General features: G+C 35.7%; 1 long non-coding RNA gene across 1 annotated transcript in view; it reads left to right on the forward strand.

Moving 5' to 3' along the window:
* The first annotated feature begins 12,389 nt into the window (after positions 1 to 12,389).
* The window catches only part of LOC134743439 (uncharacterized), a 60,177-nt gene continuing 55,259 nt past the window's right edge, over positions 12,390 to 17,307 (forward strand). Inside the window, exon 1 of the long non-coding RNA XR_010128011.1 lies at positions 12,390 to 12,632. This is a non-coding gene — a long non-coding RNA (uncharacterized LOC134743439). The remainder of the gene's footprint in view (positions 12,633 to 17,307) is intronic.

Below are 17,307 nucleotides of genomic sequence, written 5' to 3' on the forward strand. Positions count from 1 at the left end.
ATATCCGAAATTTTAGAAAAAATATATATTTATATCTTCAAGAACTCTTCAAATAGTAAAACTATTTCAAGTTTGAAAACATTCCAACCCACGGCAATACCATAAGTAACGAACCCGACGACATCCCGGCTATTTTTGGAGACGCAATAATTTCATATTTCCCCCTCCATTGTCCACTTGCTGTCGTTTGACCCGGCAATCTAATTTGCCCCCTTGTTGGGCCAATGTTGCCAAATGTACAGTTGGAGACGACAGGAATACGAGGTGCTTAAAATGACAACCGGATTAAGTACGGCTACCAACAGTTTGACACTGACATATTCGCTAACGTGTGCTTACTTAACTTACTTTCTATGCATCTCGCTCGTACAATATTAGTGCGAGCGAGATGTACTTATAGAAAGTAAATCTGACACTACTAAGGGAGTCGTGGTTAGACTATAGATACTGCAAACTTTTTCTTTCATTGAAATCATTGTAACGCTCTAGTAAATAGACATTTAAATACATCTAAATAAAATAGCAAAAAGACATATTTACTGATTATTTATTGAAATAAGTTAATAGAGAATACGCCATGTGTCAGAGACAACATGTCCAAGACAATTAAGTAATTAAATTTTATACACATTCTGTATAATTATACATTAACTACAAACCAAGAAGTACATACTACTTCCTAAAAAAATCCAACCTAGCTGCACTATCACACATTAGAATCCCAAACATTGGCTCAACTGCCAAACATTGGCCCAACATTGGCTGTCGGTAATATCTTTTCTCTTCATCACGAGATATCATGGGGCGCAGGTAGCCAGCAATCTAATTTGCCAAATTGAATTATACTGTCCAGGAAGTCGGCGATATATGTCCGAGACGTGTTATTGTAAGGGCGCCTTTTTATATTTGACAGCTCTCATGACATGGACGAAATAAATTGGTCAATGTTTATGATGTTTTTTTAAACTATGAACCGCTAATATTGTCTTTGGTTACCGCGATAGATACTCATAAAATAAAACTATGAAAACAGATTATATCGCGTATATTGAATTTATAATACATCCCGACGTTTTCCCGATCCCGATCCCGATCTATGATGGTTCATTATTTTTTAGTATGTGGGTATTTTTGCACTTTGTAGTTTTTCCTCAGTTACCCGTTGACCACGAACGCTGTAAAGGGTTCGAAACGTCGGGATGTATTATAAATTCAATATACGCGATATAATCAGTTTTCATAGTTTTATTTTATGAACAGCTAAATTTGCCCATACTGATAGTACCTTAATGATGACTTTCTCATTTGTCTTGCAAAGTTTGTACTGAGTTAGCTTGGTCCTAAACTATGTATTTTTAAACAGTGAGTCACAGTAGGCTTTTCAAAATGCCAATTCTAGCTAGGTCAACAATGGTGACGGCATATATTGATGTGTTATGAACATATATTAGCTATATCACGTATCTGCTCTTATTAACCCAATGCTACAGAATAGGCTCCAATTTTTTTTGATGAAAAATATTCTGAACTTTGAGGCTTCGGGTAAATAATCTTAATTTTTTATAAAACCTGTCTCCACTTTTTTACAAAACTTTATCATTCTCTTAATTCTCTATCCTCAAAACCATACATTATTCTCGTATTTTAAATTCACAGTCATTTTATTATAAACTTAGTTCCCTCTTCTTTGCTGTCAACAACGTTATTTTTATTTCATATCACGAGATGTCACTGAAAAAGTAGAATTTTCCTCAAATAATCGGCCATGACGGATAAAGAAAACTTGACAATGGCTATGGCTGGTTTATGGTTAGTGTATGGAATGTCGAGGGTAACAATGCAGGTTTCTATTGTTGTTAGGGTATTGTGAGATTTAATCTTTTAATGCGTTTAATACATTGCAATTTTATATTTTGATACGGCAAATGTAGGATACCTACAGTAAAGGCCAGGTGGGAAGAGAAAGATAGTATTTTTTACTAGGAGCAAGAGAAACCGTAGAGGAAAGTCCTACTACTTAAGTACTTTTTTTTTTAACATTTTGTTTAGTTTCCATGTCTTGAAATTTTCTCTAACTGTTTATTTTCATTACAAATATTTTTATTTTGCCTCAGACTTTCTATTACCTCACCTAACCTAACTTTAAGATTGTGTGTTGTTTCAAATAAATTATTTTCAATTTTTCTTTCATTTTCATTTTCATATTCGGATTTTTGAAACGAATGTAGCTTGTAATAATTTATAAAGTGAGTATCGTTTAAGTGAAGTTATGTAACTTAATTAAACATACCGAATCATTCGAATTTACTTATATCTATTCCTTCAACTCAACTTGGTTTGAAATGTAATGAGATTTGGTACTGATCACTAGTAAATTATGTAGCAAGTTTAAAGCCAAACAAACATACATGTAATCGAATTTAAACTGTTATGAGACATACTAACATTAAATCATTTGACTGACTTGAGTGACTAAACAAGTGAGTCTAAACCGTAAAATGATTTAAACATACATGTAGCTGAATTCTGTAAAATTTGTAACTAGAGAAAACAACCTAAAACATGACGCACAAATTCGTCCTCAACTGCTTAAAATAAGTTTACTCTAATGTGAAAAAGAAGTTTCCTTTTAAATATTGACTATTTAGCTTTTCACAAAATAATAATCTAATAAAATTGTACACGAATTCCGTGCATTCGGAGGTCGAGGAAGTGGAAGGGTGTGCCGCGCCCGTACGTACAAAATGACACTAGGTACTCTGTCATGACCCCCAACATTCCTAACATTCCTCAGCCGTGCACGGAATTCGCGCGCAGACAGTAGGTCAGTAGATCAAGACTTAGTAAACGAAAAGAGAATGTCACCCACTCCACCTTTTACACTTTTTGAAAACCTTTACAGCATCGCTTCAATTTGAAATAAGAAGGCTTTTAGTACAAACGTCACCGGGTTTCAACCAATCACCATTACACCTCCATTTGCACGGTACCACATAAAACACATTTCTAACCCCAAAGTAAAAGCTCAACAAATGCCAAAGTCAATGAGGTGATGAAGGTAATCCGGACTTTTCATTCCAAAGCCTTCTTCGAGTCAAAACCTCAGTCAAACCAACATAAGTGAGTTTTTCCATAACGCATGCGCGGGTAATACTGATAGTTTTTATAATGAGCCACTCATTTCACTTACAGATCAGTGAGAAAATATTTTGTTGAAAAATATAACAAAAAAATTTTTTTTTGTTTATTTTTCATGGAGAACAAAATTATAAATTTGCTTAGCACTAATCTTATATTTTAACATTATAATATGGGCTAAGGGATATGGGGATGCAACCCCTGTTTACATTATTGAATTATAATTAAATATTTTAACTATTTTTTGTACAATTTATTTGGGTGTGTTGTATATTTTAGGAATGATATCAGTTTAAAAATTGTATGTTATACCTAATTTTAACCCAAGAAATTTACTTTGTCAGAATTTTATACGATTTATGTGCTTTGAGTCGACAACCAAACTATTGAGATTTGAGTATTTTTTTAAATTATGATTAAGTTTAGTATGCTGTAAGTTAAGTAGTTATTTCATATCCAAAGGTCACGTTATTGGAGGAGAACTGGATTCTCTTGCCGAGCGCAGTGAATATGCCGCAAAAAGGACCGCAAGGTAAATTCATCGATAGTCAATTGTGCTACAAATCGCACGCTACCCTTAAACGGCTTTTAGCGTTGCTGGAGGGTTGCCGGTAGATATTTTTAGAGTTTTTAAATGTAAAAAGCAAAATATATAAATATATATAATAGCAAAATATACGTGCATCATCATCATCATCATCATGTCAGCCGATAGACGTCCACTGCTGGAGATAGGCCTCCCCCAAGGCTCGCCACTCCGACCGATCCTGTGCTGCTCGCAACCACCGAATTCCCGCGACCTTCACCAGGTCGTCGCTCCATCTCCTTGGAGGCCTACCGGCAGTTCGTCTTCCGGTACGCGGACGCCACTCCAGAACCTTCCGGCCCCACTGCCACTTAAGGTTTGCAATTCTGCGAGCTATGTCGGTGACCCTAGTTCTACTGCGGATATCATCATTTCTGACTCTATCACGCAGAGAAAGCCCGAGCATAGCTCTCTCCATTGCCCTTTGCGTGACCTTGAGCCTTCTTATGAGGCCCATCGTTAGCGCCCACGTCTCAGATCCGTATGTCATCACTGGCAACACACACTGGTCAAAGACTTTTGACTTAAGACACTGCGGCAATTTGGACGAAAAGATACTGTGGAGCTTCCGAACGCTGCCCAACCGAGTCGGATTCGACGAGTGACCTCTTTCTCGAAGTTGGATCTACCTAACTGGACTGTTTGTCCTAGGTACGTGCATAAATTGTTTCAATTCTTTTGCTTTCGTAGTTATAGAAAACTCAAGTTGAATTACAAATTGCAGTAAATATTAAAAATAATACAAAATTGCAATTTTTCATAAAACAGTAAATAATAAGTTTTATTTCAAATCATTGCTATTTCTTGCAGTATATTATTTTTACAGCTTAACTCAAGTTTTATTTCAAATCATTGCTATTTCTTACGGTACATTATTTTTACGGCTCTCATATTTTCGCTATACAATTAATGTCTTATTTCGAAAACTTTTTTTTTCACGGTAACTACTACAGGTTTTTATACATGTGTCAACCCTATGGAATGATCATAAAATACGGCAAGGGACGTAATGCTCAGGTCGGACCAAGCCACTGATAGCCATTCATACGGTTCTTTCACGCTACATTTGCTACTTGCGCTCAAACGAAGGTGGGACCGAATTTATGATCGTATGTTACTTCTTGGCGTATATGTTAATGCGACTTGCGAGTTAAAGTGATGGTAAGACTGTTTTAAATCATCACATTGCATTGATACACTAACCGATGACTAACCAACGCAACGATAGATACAGGAAATATTTATTTTCTCAAACATCCTGGAAAGTAGGATAGAAGAGACGTAAGGCAGAGGAAAGCCTAGCATTACATATCTCTATAATATAGCCAAGTGAAAAATTACCTATGCTTCATATCAAATCATTGACACATGCTAGAAAGGACTGGCGATTATTCCACTGACAAGAGCAGAGCTCTTAAGTAATCGAAGAAGGATTTCAACGCATATTAAGATACTTTTTTACATTTTACGTTCAATCTAAACAGAGACTTCAGCAGTATCATAAAGGAACTATGTGGCAAAATTTGTTTAACCCTCGTGCCTTGCAATCCTCACAACGCTTAAGAGTCCATTTTTCGAACCACTCGCTACGCTCGTGGTACAATTTTGGAATCTTTCGCTAGCTCGGGTATCAATATTAGCACTAGAGGCTGTTGTTGTTCATTAGAACAACTTTGCCCCCTTGTGAAACAAATACCGAACTATTCCGCTATCAGCAGCACCCTAAAATGTGAAAGTAATAAAATAACCTATATAAAATGTAGTAAATATCTACTTTTAATTAATTTTTCGAATATTTCCATCTTTCCAGCGTTGGTAACTCTAAGAAAAGTAACATAACAAAAGAAGTAACTAGATATATAAAACACAGTAAGTAAATAACAAAATACTAATTTTTTCACACTACATCTTTAAGGGGATCCCATGCCCCAATGACCTTCGATCCGAAGCCCTTAGTTTTCTAATGTTTTTTGTAGCTTATTATAATAACAGCAATTGCTTTAAGCAATATAGTATCCCATATTTACTTCAAAGTTCATTGTTTTCAAGATATTTGGCATCAAAGTTGAACAATTTTAGGCCAAAAAACTGGTTTTCTGGCCATAACTTTTGGGTTAATTAGTTTAAAATTAAAACCTTAGACACATTTTTAGAGACATCATAGACGAACCCAAATATGTAGATTTCGTATCTGTAAAACCCTTCACAGCAATCGAGATACGAAACAAGTGTTTTTTTAGACAATGTTTAAAAGAATCATAAATAAATAAGTATTCATTTCTTTCAAAATCCGGTATACAAAAATTGAGATAAAAGATTGAAGAAACAATAGCCGTTTGTCTTATAATTCTATATGTAGTACAAAAGTAGGAGATACGATTCAAAACTTGTCAAAAATCGATGAAAACCTCGAATAGCCCCTTAAGGGACGCAAAAAGTAAATAACTAAATAAATAACTAGACCTACGTATAGTATAGTACACCTACAGGATGCTCCTTTATTCTTTCCTCAGAACACTTAACTCCAGCGGTATCGGCCGCACCTCGGCTTACCTCTTTACGACCAAGGGACGCTGATAGCTCCAATTACTGCCCAAGACACGTAAGAAACCCAAGGACATACTGATAATATTTTCCTTCACATGTTTACTGATAAATATTGACGAAGGAAATTATTATCATATGGGCCAGGATGAAACTTACGAACGTCACGGGTCGTACGGTTCTCAATCACCTACCGGCTGACGTTACTGCTGCACCAAGTGCTCCTATATTTAAGACTGAGCTCAAAAAATGGCTTCTCGAGCAGGCGTTTTAAGACCATAGGGAGTTATTCTCTAATACATAGTGTAAGACGCTCTAATAATAAGAATGCTATTTGTAATATATTTTATCTTAATGTTAACATGTAATTAAATATTATCAAATAAAATGAATATGAATATGGATGATTAGAATAGTGTCAGTTCACTGTCGGACGTCAGATCGTCAACATCTCCAGCAGATGCTGATACAGTAGATACTGTTGATGCCTCGTAGAGAGGTGAAACACGTGTCGAGTTTGTATTTTTGGTGGTGGTTTGTTATATTTAATTGCGTGTTGTTTTTTAGTGGAAACATGTATAATACGCAAGTAAGTGTAACGGTTAGCACTGATTGATTAGCAAAGCATATAGATACTTCTAAATTAAATGATTATTTGATTTGGTTAAGTATTTAGGTAGTGATGATGACTAATTTACTCGTAGCTACGTTTTTTACAAATTGATGCTATGAAAACCATAACATGGAAAGACTTAATTAGTAACTGCAATAGAAAAAACCGGCCAAGTGCGAGTCGGACTCGCGTTCCAAGGGTTCCGTACATTACACAATTTAAACAATGTATATTTTATGTGAAACATGAGTGAAATCTTTAAAAAACCCGTAGGGGACGGATCAAAAACTAAGTAATTAAGCCCGACTCACGCTTGACTGCACATTTCTAATAGGTTTTCCTGTGATCTATAGGTAAAGATCTATTTTGTGTATTTTTTCAAAATTTTAGACCCAGTAGTTTCGGAGATAAAGGGGGGAATGGTCATTTTTTGCCTATTTTCTTTAATAACTCCTAAACTGTTTATCCTAAAATTATAAAAAATATATGTTTGAGATTCTCATAATAATGATCTCTTTCATTTGATACGAAACACGATATAGTTTGAAAAACTTTATTTTTTAATTTTCTCATTTACCCCCCAAAAGTTTCCCGTGTTTAAAATTCATTTGTTTACGTTACCTACATGTCCGTCTTTGGGTCATAACCTTACATATGTATACCAAATTTTAACTTAATTGGTCCAGTAGTTTCGGAGAAAATAGGCTGTGACAGACGGACACACAGACAGACAGACAGACGGACGAGTGATCCTATAAGGGTTCCGTTTTGTCCTTTTCAGGTACGGAACCCTAAAAAACCTAAATTAATACTTACATAAAATCTTTTCGTCACATCCTCGTAGCTCTTTCGTTGTTCCAGCGTTTCGATATATCGGGGCCGGACACTCCCTTAGACTTTGTTACCTCGCCGGGAAATTGCCCTCGGTCCATACCTCCTTTCGCCATTATTTTTGCACTTTTTACTTATACTTATGTTCTTTTTTGTATTAGTCGTAAGCGGAGGCTGTTACAACCTACTACTTACTACTATAGATACTTTTAAATTGCAGTAGAAAAACTTATTAGCTAATGAAGTGTTAAAAAAATCTTAGTTGGTTATTTATTGTATACGACACTATTCTCATTGAACTCAAGCGTGATAAAGACGTGAATTCAATAATATATAGTGATGCTGTAGAAATAATTTACTTACTGCGCCCTAACGCTGAAAATATCATCTTATTTAAACTGTTATTTGTATGGTATTCCGTTGTCCTGTTACTATTTTATTCTTCACTATTCTACGTTTTCTACATTGTATCCACAGTTATCCATGAGATCTGGTTTAGACGCAAATAAACATGCAAATTTTAGCAAGTACGATGTACCTCTAAAATATTTCACTTTGCAGCATAAATAATATTTGTGATAGCTTCAATTAGCAAAATAATAGCGTTGTGGAAAATTTGTACAAACCCAACTAAAATACTAATGTATATTTAAATGTATATTTGACGATTCAAAAGAGTGTAAAATCCTACTTGAATAAATGTTTTTTTACTTACTTTACTGACTATAACTATGACGTAGAATTCCTTCAGTCCTAAGTTGAGGTGTTACGACCAAGTCACGTTCGCCCGTAACAGTGGCTTAGCAGGTAATGTGAGTGCGCTTGATTTATTGTGTGATTTATTTCCTACTTTCAGTTATGATTCATTTGAAAAGTCAAAAATGTAAGGTCGATAATAGTTCAAATACGTTTGTTAATTGAGTAATATCATACACGTTGTATACGTTTGTTATTTTTGGCACCACGTTGGGCGCCAAATCATTAACATAATAATGAAGTTTCAAACTTAAATTGGTTTAAAAGAATTAATCTCGACTCGGATTACATAACGTCGGATTTGAAGATCTGACCAGGACAATTTTATCATAACGAATTTGATATAGTAAATATATGAAACCTTTGTTATTTTGGGCCCCACGTTGGGCGCCAAATTATGACAGTAATTTCGTTTTATAATTTTAGTTGGTTTAAAAAGAATAAGATATAGAATATAACTTGATAACGTTCCAGGATGGTTGTTTGTGCCCCTCCTAATTTTTGTACAGAACGACCACAACAAATATATTTAACTAGTAGTAAAAAATGTAACTCCACAATATACTATACACGGTAGGTATTTTAATCAAAAAGTACACCCAATTTCTGGTAAATTACATATAATTTATGTATTTAGAAGTCACAATTCCGGAGATTAATACTTTTTATTCATTCAAAAAACAAAAAGGTACCAAAACAAAAGAGTCGACAAACCTTTAAAAAATCCTTTTAAAAAAGAAAAGCCTGGAAATAAATTTCTAAAACCTAAAATACTTCCTTAATTAATTTTCCGAACCACCAGGAACTTATTCACCAAAAAATAAATTCAATTAACAATAACAATTACAGGCACGAAATTACCTTCGTCCTTAAAAATTACAGGCGATGTCATAAGTCGTTCGCTGCGGGTGACTGCTGGCCGACCAAACCGCTACTACCATTTAAACAAACCGTTTTAAACTTTAATGTTTTGTAATAGAGGATAGCTTAATTGCTTTGGAATTGTTGACGTGCAAATTGACTACTACAACCGGGCTAAACGATTTTGAGCTTTAAGTAGGTGGGAAAAGGATGGATGAGGGTGCATAGGTGGGGTGGCAGCCGTCCTCTGGCAGAAATATCCGAAGGTTTGTGACATTTAATCTTGCGTACAACCTGTCGGCCGTGGGTATCACTTGCCGCCTGATGGTAGGGTTGGGGATACTGTATATCGATGTTTTAAGCACATTATTTTTAATATTTTTTCATATCGGCTGAACCCCTTGGTTATTTATATGGTTGTGGATAGGTCTCGTAATTTAACGAAATCATGATTACAGGTACACAAATAATAGGTAATTCAAACTTTTAAGGTCTATGTGTGACTTGTGTTTGATTTCTGTTATGTTATATGTAGATTGTATGGTAAGTTCATAAACTGTCGCACAAGTGTGCTACACCGTCACCCATAGCAATATTGTATCCAAATGTTTTGATTTCGACAGGCGTTTCAGTGTTTTTTTAGCTTTTTCATACAATTGGGATTTAAATATTTTTCCATATAGGAACAAACTTATCCGTTAATTAGGTTTCAATTTAGCATAATTAGTAAGAAAATAATATTTAGCCAAATTTTAAAAACATTTTTGTAATTTTGAATCCCACAATAACTTGCAAACTACAGGTCAATTCGAACGTACATTGACATCAGAATGATAATTGAATAATGTTATTTTAGTTATCGTTTATTTCGCTCGTACTTGTCCGTATAGGTATTGGCGCGGGTGAGATGCACAATTACTAAATAACATGATTCAAAATATCATTCTAATAATATGTGTTATTTATTATGATTAAACTACAATGTTATGATGATATTATTATGTCATTCTAATGACATTTAACGTTTGAGTTGACCTGCTATCCAAATTCTAACGATAATAACCAATCTATCGAACCCCCCCATCCCTAACCACAAGCGTCTGCAGAAATTCAATTAACATTACCTCCAGTCGCATGCACCTTTATTTCCGTTCGGAGTCACTTACCCCCCTTACCCTAGGGGGGGTAAGACGGTAATGAGGTCCGGCGATCGTTTAGTTTGAGGTAATGGTGTACGTGCGGGAGTGAGGGCAGTTTCGGAAGTGAACCGGTAGAAGGTATTAGGTAAGTTTGTTTGAAGTAAATCACTTGTGGTTGCCGATGCCGTGAGCTGGTTTTGAGTGTAAAGTTAGCGAATAAACAAAGAGCCTGGTTCAGATTTAACGATCTATTACGGTTTTGATACTTGACGATCGTCTTAGTGATTACGCGCATCTCTATTTTTTTACATTTTATAATTAAGGTGTTACATCAATTCTGAAAGTCAGTCCATGACGTCCTGTGAGGACATACAACAATATATTAGACCGTAATCTAGGCTAAACATTATAAAATAAAATTAATTAATAATCATGCGAACTAACCAATCTACAAAGTCTCCTAAATTAGTAATGCATTAAAATATGTTAAAATTATAATAATTTTTTTGTCACTTAAATTACAAATTTTACACATTTGAAATTAAACGAATAAATAGTCAGTACGTAATAATTAAAAATAAAGTAATAATTATAAATTATCATTAAAAAAGTCACTAACTGAATAATAGCATTTATCTATTAATAATTTTTCTAATTTAGTTTTGAAGATCGCATTTTGAGGTTCTTGCTTAATCAAGTCTGGAATTTTATTAGTTATTAGAATACATTTGTAATGTGGACCATTTCTACACATTTGTACCGTTTCAGGTAGTTGCAATTTATTTCTGTACTGTGCTCTAGTTGTTTGCTTATCCTGTTTTAGTTCAAATAAATGAGGGTTTTCGCGAACAAAAAGAGCAGCTTGCAAGATATAGATGCAGGGAAGTGTTAATAGTTTGTAACTAACAAAGTACGGACGGCAACTATCCGGTATACGCACATTCGCTAAAATTCGAATACACTTTTTTTGCATTATAAAAAGTTGCCTATATATCTGGTTTAATTTATTTCCCGTATTGGATTTACATACTCTATGTTTAGGTTAACACATAACACATGTGAAAGAGAATCCATATTGTTACCGCTTTTGAGTTTATCGTTAAGAAAACTTTTACCTATATGAAAATTTGATTGAGATAACTAAGTGTTGAGCCTACTGCCTACTATACATTCCCTCAGGCCCATAAGAAGGATAATAAGCAGTTTAATAATTAAAGTAATCGATCAGAGCGACAGTGATGGAGCTACCCGGAGCCCGCGACGAACCGTGGCGGTGACACATCTAATATCAATCTCATTGTGCTGATATTGGACATAACATCCATACTAATAATTATAAATGCGAAAGTCTGTCTGTCTGTCTGTCTGTCTGTGTGTTCCCTCTTCACGCTTAAACCGCTGAATCGATTTAGATGAAATTTGGCATAGAGATAGGTTGAGTCCCTGAGAAGGACATAGGATAGTTTTTATCCCGAAAATCATCCCTTAAGAAAGTAAAAAGCGGGGTGGAATTGAGATAATTAATGAAGTGCCTGCTAAAATAAAATTTGTGTGCATAATATGCTCAAATTGAATGATTGCTATTAGAATTTTTCCAGGCGCTATACTTACTTTAGCTGCTGTTACTAAGTCCACGCAGACGAAGTCGCGGGCAAAAGCTAGTGACTTATATATGCCAGTTTGTCCAATCTGAAATGGTATTTACAGGTTAGCCCAAAATACATTGTTTTTTTGTCTAATTAAAACTACTAACTTATCCAATTACTCGCCTACATTCGTATTCAATATAAAAAAAAGTATTATTATTATTTGTAATCTGCAGCAGTCGAACTGTGGAGGTATCTCACCTTATAGAAGACCATAGTGACAGTACTGTGTAGGTACGTACTGTTGGGTTCCTGATGGTAAGTAAGGTTTCTAATATACTCTGTATCTTTAGGTATTTAAATAAAAGTAAACAAACAATTTGTACATTTTCGGGTAGTTATAACATTACCATACCATTACAACCAAATACAAAACCGCTTGGGTCTGTCACTGAACGACCTGACTTTAACCTACATTATTTGATCATGTAATGTTTTCAACTACCCTCAAATTTTTGATTTTGTTTACTTTTATTTAAATACCTAAAGATACAGAGTATAATGTGGGCAACGCGCGTGTAACTACACTAGAGTTGCAAGCGCCCATAGGCTGCGGTAGCTGCTTATCATCAGGCGGTTCGCACGCTTGTTTGCTACCATCGTGGTATAAAAGAAGTTCACATTTGCGGTCGTGTATGCGAAATCAGGCAATATTCATAAAAAATATCCTAAAATCGGTTATTTCGGATTAATTGTCTGTTGGAAACTTATACCATTTTCATTTGATAATCGTGACTTTATAAAAATTCCGTAACCTAAATTTCAATTCATCTTTCAAGCACAACACTTAAAAACAGCACACAGAAAGTTGATAACCTGCCCTCAATTTTGCTCACTCAAACGAAACAGGTCTTATCTACTAGTTTAATGTAATGGACATTCGACTTACATTGATGAGCATTATTTCCATCTCTCCAACACAACAGGTCTTATCTACTGTTATAATGTAATGCACATTCGACCAAGAGTGGTGAGTGTTTTTTCCAACATCCCTCCAACACCTGAGCCCGTATTTGCACGCGGTAAAAGGTGGTATCCGGTTCCCTTCTCGGTTTACAGTTAAACGGTGTTTTTCTCTTATTGGGTCTGGTAACTTTGCACTATAATTTTTTTCTTTTGAATTGTTATTCACTACAAAATTAGCAGGGTTATTTTCACGATTTTAATGATTAATAATATTTATTATGTTTAAAGTCAAATCTTTTATCTTTTCTAAGAAATGTTATTGTTACTGGTGTAATAAATTAATATCTCATGATGTTACTTTTAGAATCATTCAAAATGCCATGAAAAAATAACATAAATACCTACTTGTTGCTATGAATAGTTGAATAATAAAATAAAATTATTATTATTATTATTACGAGCCTATTGTGTCCCACTGCTGGGCAAAGGCCTCCCCCCTCTTCTTCCACTCCTCCCGGTTTTGAGCTACATCTGGCCAGTCGCTCAAAAAAGGAGTCCAAGTTATCCCGCCATCGCCGACGAGGTCTGCCGGATCCCCGGTTTGACTCATGGGGCACCCACTCTGTGGTTATTTTGGCCCACAAGTCATTCGGCATGCGGCAGACATGACCAGCCCAGTCCCACTTTAACTTGTCCGCTTTCCGAGCTACATCTATTATTTGGGTTTTAGAGCGCAGCGTGGTGTTCCGGATGCGATCCCCGAGTTTCACACCTAATATGCTGCGCTCCATACCTCTCTGACAAACCCCGAGTTTGGACTTCTGAGCTTCCGTCAAAGACCAAGTCTGAGCACCGTAGGTGAGGACTGGAAGTATGCACATGTCCATGAGCCTACGTTTGAGTGATAGAGGTAGGTCTCCCTTCATGAGGTGTTTCATGGACCAATAGCTCTTCCAGGCGTTCTCGGTCCGTCTGTCGACCTCTTTTTCTTGTCGCGCCTGGAAAGAGACTATTTGGCCCAAATAAAGGTATTCATGGACATATGCAATGTGTTCTCCGTTTACCTCAATCCTACGTTTTGTGCTGTTAGTCATGACTTTGGTCTTTGACATATTCATCTTCAGTCCAACCTCGAGGCTTGCGTAGCTAAGGTCTTCTAGCATATGATGTAGCTCGGATGCCGTTGAGGAAAAAAGGACAATGTCATCGGCGAAGCGAAGGTTGGTTAACCTTTTCTCTCCGACAACCAACCCCTTGTCTCCCCAACGCGGCGCAAGCTTCTGGAAGACATGTTCTAATGTGCTGGTGAAAAGTTTCGGCGATAGCGGATCTCCTTGTTTTACTCCCCTTTGCACTTCGAAGGACGGGCCAGAAGATAAAAAAAAATAAAATAAAAGAAGTTTGAAATTAATTGTTGTTTATTACCTAAATAGAATGCTTCAGTGTTGCCAAGAAAAATAATTTTCCTAGAAGAGAAGCATGGTTTTACTTGCTAATAGTTCTGTTGCAAGTTTAGGTTGAAAAAAATTGCAGAACTATTTCGTAATAGAAGTTTGTTTAATGATAGCTTAGCCATTTCACCCGAGGCAAGTAAATAAAATACCTATATTAGGTCCTAAGTCGGTACGACAAAACGAGATATAGGACAGAATATTAAGAGGAAAATGTTTATTTACTATTTAGCTAATAGTACCTAAGTGAAAAGAGGAACATTACCGGGTCGTGACAATAGACGCAAATGTAGGAATCAATTACGACCGGTGTGGGCGGATGATGAATCCAAGCCCCGAACACCCACGTTTCCGCTCTTGTTTACAGTTACTGACGATTTTACAGACAACTCCTATTATTATCGTAAATTAAGGGAATAATATAAAACTTAATAGAAGCAATTGACCTTCTGACCGGATAGCATGCAAGTATGGACTCGCGCGCGAGAACGCAACTTTTGCTAGACCGCCAGATAACTATTTAAATAAAATGTAAAAATCCCCTACGCTACATTGCCAAAAAATCCATTAAAAAAAAACATAATTTATATCATTTTGGAAAATAGCTGATACTCTCCAAAGTTGGATCGATTTCTATCAAACATAACTAAGAACTATTGCTTTTACGCAAAAAACTGCATCGAAATCGGTTCTTCTGTGGGAGAGCTACAATGCCACAGACAGACAGACATTGGCGTCAAACATATACCACCCCTCTTTTTGCATTGGGGGTTAATAAAAGGAAAAGAAAGGCCAAAAAGATCCACCTCTGCTAAGCGTATTATATATCAACATGGAAAATCAGCAGGTTGTCACTAATGTAATTGCGAAAAATAACAGTTTTGAAAAATGTAACTTGGATTTTGCCGTTTACAAGTAGGTAAAATGATAGCAAGACTGACCGTAATGTAAAAAAATATACTTTTTAAATAAAACCATAACTCTCCTGGCAGTTTTAGCCGCAACTAAACTATCCAATCCTTACAAAATCTACTCAAACCCCAAAGTTTCAATTGAACCCACTTAAGCCATAACTGAAATGGCGACCATAACTCTCAGTATTAAGTGCACTTACATTACCTGCTATAATACTAATCCGTGGGGACCGAACGTGATTTTGCTGTTACACCTCTACTTAGGGATTGGGAGAGCTATAGAAAGTAAGGATGGCATATTCTGAAAGCCAAGTATGATTTTGGATTTTTTTGGTGTTTGTTTGGCTGCCTGTGAAGCCGATGGTCCTGGGTTCGAATCCCGGTAAGGGCATTTATTTGTGTGATGAGCACAGATATTTGTTCCTGAGTCTTGGGTGTTTTCTATGTATTTAAGTATTTATATGTTATATATATCGTTGTCTGAGTACCCATAACACAAGCCTCCATGGGCTTAACGTGGGACTTAGTCAATCTGTGTAATAATGGTCTATAATATTTATTTATTTATTTAAGTATAATGTGAATGTGTTGTAAATCAATTTTCTGGAAAAAGTGTGTATTTTTTTAGGGTTCCGGACCCAAAGGGTAAAAACGGGACCCTATCACTAAGACTCCGCTGTCCGTCTGTCCATCTGTCTGTTTGTCAACAGGCTGTATCTCGTGAACCGTGATAGCTAGACAGTTGAAATTTTAACAGATGATGTATTTATGTTGCCGCTATAACAATAAATACTAAAAAGTACGGAACCCTCGGTGCGCGAGTCCGACTCGCACTTGGCCGATTTTTATATATTATAGTCTGTTTTAATTACAGTAGATGGGGCCTCACTCCGTTCGAATCCCAAAATATTACCTAAATACCTTTAAATAAACTTTTTATTCACAAAGTTACAATAATTGGCACCCAACGTGGGGCCTAATAACGGGTTGCAATTAAACAATTAAACTCACAAACTTTTTGCTGATACTGCCATAACAAATATTCAATAAAATAATCTAAACCGTGAGAAAAAGTGGGAAAATTTTCTGATCTCTTTTTTGAAAATCTATAGCATATAGTCATGCGAATTTGGAGATGTAGTCAAACATATTAATTATTAAAATGCATGCACAAAATAGTTCCAATAATTACTAGTAGATTCCATCCGTAAGGGTGAGTGATGAACTCATTTTCCCCTTTTTCTCTCTACCTTGGCCATCAAAACAAAACCCATCTCCTGGATTCCATTATATAGCATCAGATAAGTTATCTCCGCCATCCGTCTTATTCAGCTACCTTGATGTTTTACGTGTTTTGAGATTGGACTTTGGGTTTAAAGGATGTGGGGATAAAAATAAAATCGTTGCTGCTTAACTTACGTAAAAAAAGAGGAACAATATACAATATTGTACATAAAAAATCGAATTGGATTTTTTATACTACTGCTAACTAGTATATTGAAATTAACGGAAAAAGTACCTATATTCAAGGCTATTTACATATTTGTCTGTAATAATCGATTTTATTAGATCACGCTGTCATTAAAGTAAATTATAGTGAAAAAACCGGCAAAGTGCGAGTCGGACTCGCGCACGAAGGGTTCCGTACCATTACGGAAAAATACAGCAAAAGAATCACATTTGTTGTATGGGAGCCCCATTTAAATATTTATATTATTCTGTTTTTAGTATTTGTTGTTATAGCGGCAACAGAAATACATCATCTGTGAAAATTTCAACTGTCTAGCTATCACGGTTTATGAGATACAGCCTGGTGACAGACAGCCAGACAGACGGACAGACGAACGGACAGACGGACAGCGGAGTCTTAGTAATAGGGTCCCGTTTTTACCCTTTGGGTACGGAACCCTAAAAATGAAGCG

The sequence above is a fragment of the Cydia strobilella genome, chromosome 8 (assembly GCF_947568885.1).
Source record: "Cydia strobilella chromosome 8, ilCydStro3.1, whole genome shotgun sequence".
In the NCBI taxonomy this organism is placed as follows: domain Eukaryota; kingdom Metazoa; phylum Arthropoda; class Insecta; order Lepidoptera; family Tortricidae; genus Cydia; species Cydia strobilella.